We start from the raw sequence: 4,463 nt of genomic DNA on the forward strand, positions 1-4,463 counted from the left end.
ATGGTTTGACGTTTGACAACAGGGCAAGAACATGGTTGCCATTTATTTGAATTCAATTTTGGTTATTATTTTTCGGAAAGTTTTTTTGTTTTTTTAACATGAAGAAAAAATTACTGTTTTTCATTTGATTGTTTGCTTTTTTATCTTTTTGTAAAGAATGTTCTAATGAACGGGCACCTCGACCAGGAAGGTACTGCCACAAAATATATAAGTAAATTAGAGAAACGAAAAATAAATTTCTCCGGTCTTAGCTCACTTACTCTATTCTTCAACAATTGATCATACAAACTTTGTCAGGAATCCTTGTTTTTGTCAACTTAAATATTTTTTTTAATTTAAAATATAAAATAGAGAAAGTGCTGCAATTGAATATTTGTCCAATATTCGCCTCGACACAATATCACCCCGATTCTACTGGCTGGTTTATACTGCAGCCCTATTTATATTTTTTCTTTTCAATTTTCAAAATGGGTTAAGCTCCAAAAATAATGTGCTCTTCTGAAAAGTTGTCAAATAATGGACTGAAACAATAAAAGGAGATAACTATTTTGACGTGAAAGGTTAATTACACTTAATACTCTGACATTCTGATTTCTCTTTCCCTTCGTCATGAAACACGAGGGAAACGGAATGTCAAAAATGCTGATTTGTTTTGATTCTGCGTTCCGTTATTATTTTCTCAATCCCAAGTGCTGAATGACATTTGAACCATTTTTAATTTGAGCGTTTTTCAAGCAAACGGGGTTTCAATTAAAAACGATTATATTACTGGGGGTCCACGGTATGTATCATCAGAGTCTTTACTAAGGGTTAATTCTCAAATATTACAAAAATTACATAACGCCAATGTTGATCATTTTAACTCCTACCCACCCTCTCGAAACGTTGCTTGCTAGAATGATTTCTGAAATTTGAATCTGCCGTAACGCACTAACTGATTCCCTTCCACCCTCTAAAGCGTTATATAATTTGTGAATGGGCCCTACTACATGCAGTGAAGTTTGCAATGTCATTTTATTTGACAAAAGACAAAATAATAAAAGATTTTAAACTATTTGATATGGGAACAATGTTTTTAGGGTTGAGATATGGTTCAAGACAGGTGTGATCTAAACTATTCTGAGCCTGTATTGGTCTTCAAAATAATGTAAACATTAAGTGACGTCACATTCGTTCTGTCAGACCATGGTAAAATCACATACTTATAGTTAAGTACCCTAGTTCACCCTCTATATTAAATTTGTAAACATTGACCTCATGATAAACCACGTATTTAAAGTCAAGTAAAAAACTGTTAACATTGCAACTTATATGATTTGAACAAAGACATATGACGTCACGCTTACTCATACAAGGGTAGTGTTTACATGTTTTAACTGTTTTTAGATGCGAGGGAATTTTGATATGGGGAATGTCATATGAAGCTTGTAAGGTTATGTCATTTATGATATAGTTTATCTAGTGATTATTATCAATCTACTGGACAGCTGCTAAAATGAGTGGGAAACGACGACCAAATCACTATTGGCTAATGGAACCATGGTATAATCAAAAATATATAAAAAAGGTGAGGTACAATAAAAAAAATTAATTTAAATGAATTACAATTTTTATTTTATAGCGTATAACAGATTCGACCCGTTGTGATTCTTCTGAAAATCCAAATGCTGCAGTAGGTGACGAAATTCCATTTAACATTGGAAATGTTCAATCAAGTAGTTTACTAAAACGAGTAGCAAAACAATTACCGGTTCAATATTTTTTCTATGTTATCAAACAATGTAGCATTAATACTGTTTTTATTTTATATATTTCAGAATTTAATCTAATGACTCCTACAATGGATAATCATACAGAAAACTTATCTTCCGATACTGAAAGTTTTTACTCTGACACGACGGAAAATAGCTTTTTAAATGAAAGCTACAATCATTCAAATTTATCAGCAGCAATTTCTTCAGAAATAGGCGATACACAAGACACACGCCAAAATTACGATGATGTTGTTGATAAATATATTAAACTCGATTTATTGGTTTGACTCGATAAGAGAGCATCCACAACTTACGTAACGCTCAGAGGGGGAAGGGGGTTGACAAAAAGTGTGATATAGTTGGGAGGGGGGTTGAAAATGGCCAATTTTTGCGTTACGTAATTAATGGGTCTTCCCTAATTCCAAGAATCACACACAATTAGTACATTCAAAGTTAATTGCCTATATGCCGGGTATTAAGCCACCCGGAGTGGAAATTAATTACTATGTCTGAAACTTCGCTTGTGTGGTCGTGTTGGGATCTGACGACCAAACTGGCACAACCTCACACAACCCTACTTCATTGAGCGCCGTTGCTGATGAAGCAAGTGTGTAGGAGCCGGACAATACTAAATACTCATCCTACTTGGTTGACATGATGTGTACAAAAATACATTTGAGAGAGTTAGTTCTGAAAATGTATTGCGAGAGATCGGCTGGTACCTGGTGCTGGGAATTTGGTTTCATCAGTACCCGCTAAGCTGCGGTGGACGACGGAGGTCCTTCGTAGCTTAGTAGGGAAAGCACCTGTCATGCGAACTGGGGTCGTGGGATCAAACCCCACCGAAGGGGCGGTTACCCTCCAATACCTTTTCCGAACTAAATCTATCACATGTTGTACATATGCATAATCAAGTTTCAGACACACAATTACCTAATTTCAGCTGTATCAATTTTTGTTATAATTGAAAATTTTAATACTATTATTGCTCTTCTTTGGATCCCTTAGTTCCATAAACCTCATTATATTTAAATCTAATTCTGTCTAAAACATTTCAGCAGTATATCACAGCTTATGATGAATATATAAACTTCAGAGAAGATATTCGAATCAGTGAAATCTTGTTCATGATACTGAATGTTTATATCAAGTATAAGCTACCACAACAGAGCGTAGAACATTTATTGCGGATGTTCAATACAATATCAACAAATAACTGTTTTCCGGAGACATTTGACTCGTTCAAGCAGATGTTCCCAAAGGACTATGGAATGGACCGCATTTATTTCTGCAAGAACTGTCAATATGGGTAAGACAATTAAATACTATTCGATACTGATAAATATTACATTGAACGTAATGTATTCTAGGTATTGCGGCACACCTAATGCGGAAACTGTTTGTCCTGTAAAGGATTGCAAATCTTCGGAAAAATATTTTTTGTGGTGTTTTCGTTGGAGCATCAAATTCGAGAAACTGTTTTGAAGTATTCCAAGCAGATAAAGATTATGAGAAGTACGTTGTTGAGAACGATGTGTGTGATATCAACAGAGGAGTCCGAGCACAGACAGTAATGTCACGTGAAGATGGGAAATTCATAACTCTCTCTGCGAATGAGGATAGCGCTGCACCGTATAAAGTACTACGAAAAAGCCGATGTATCCACTTTTCCTCACAATTAATAATTTGCCTCCTCAATTAAGATTTGATAAAACAATCTTATACTTGCTGCTTTGTGGCTCAACACGGGAAAACCTGACATGGCCCTTTTCCACAGGAATTTCATTCAACAAACTAGACAGCTTCGTGGAGGAATTCAAATAGGTTCCTACCTCTACAAAATACTGGTGCTCCAGGATTGTATGGATTCAGTAGGTAGATGCGAAGTTATGTGCTCAAAGCAGTTCAACGGAAAATTTGGTTGCACCATCTGTCTCCACCCTGGTCAAGTGATAAATAAGCAGGTCCGCTATCCTTACCAACAAACGAAATCAAATCTTCGAGGGAACTGGTCCACAAGGAAACTTATGATGCAAGTTCACAACTCTGAGGAAAAAGAATCAGCTTATGGAATAAAAGGCATAAGTGTTCTCACTGGCATTCCAGACTTTGACATTATCAGAGGGCTGCCACCAGATTACATGCATATGGTTAATTTGGGTCTCATGAAGTTAATATGGGAAATTCTTCTGGAAGGAGACGCTGATAATAAATCCCAACCATATCACTTGGGTAACTACAAAGATCTGATAGAACGAAGGCTACAGGCAATTCGACTACCAAGCAGTTTTCCAAGACCGATAAGAAAAATAAACGAATATGTCAAATACAAAGCTAGTGAATGGGAAACAATACTTTTTCACTGTATCTATCCATGCTTTAACGACTTGCTCCCAGTCGAGTACATGAATCATTTAATGCTGTTGAGTAGTATTTTTCAGCTCCTGGGATTACAAGTATCGAGAATCACACTTTCATCTTGTGAGAAACAGTTAGATCTATTCGCCAAAGATTTCGAGAAACATTATGGACAAAAAAATATGGTTTACAACGTTTATTTAACCTCTCATCTAACGCAAACCGTTAAAAACCTTGGAGCACTTTGGAACTCGTCATTATATCCGTATGAAAACGGAAATGGAATGTTAATAGGATTTCAAACCTCGAAAAATCATCCTGTTCTTCAGGTAGCGCAAAAGTTTTTATTGA

Source organism: Armigeres subalbatus, chromosome 1, assembly GCF_024139115.2.
Source record: "Armigeres subalbatus isolate Guangzhou_Male chromosome 1, GZ_Asu_2, whole genome shotgun sequence".
NCBI classification, from domain to species: domain Eukaryota; kingdom Metazoa; phylum Arthropoda; class Insecta; order Diptera; family Culicidae; genus Armigeres; species Armigeres subalbatus.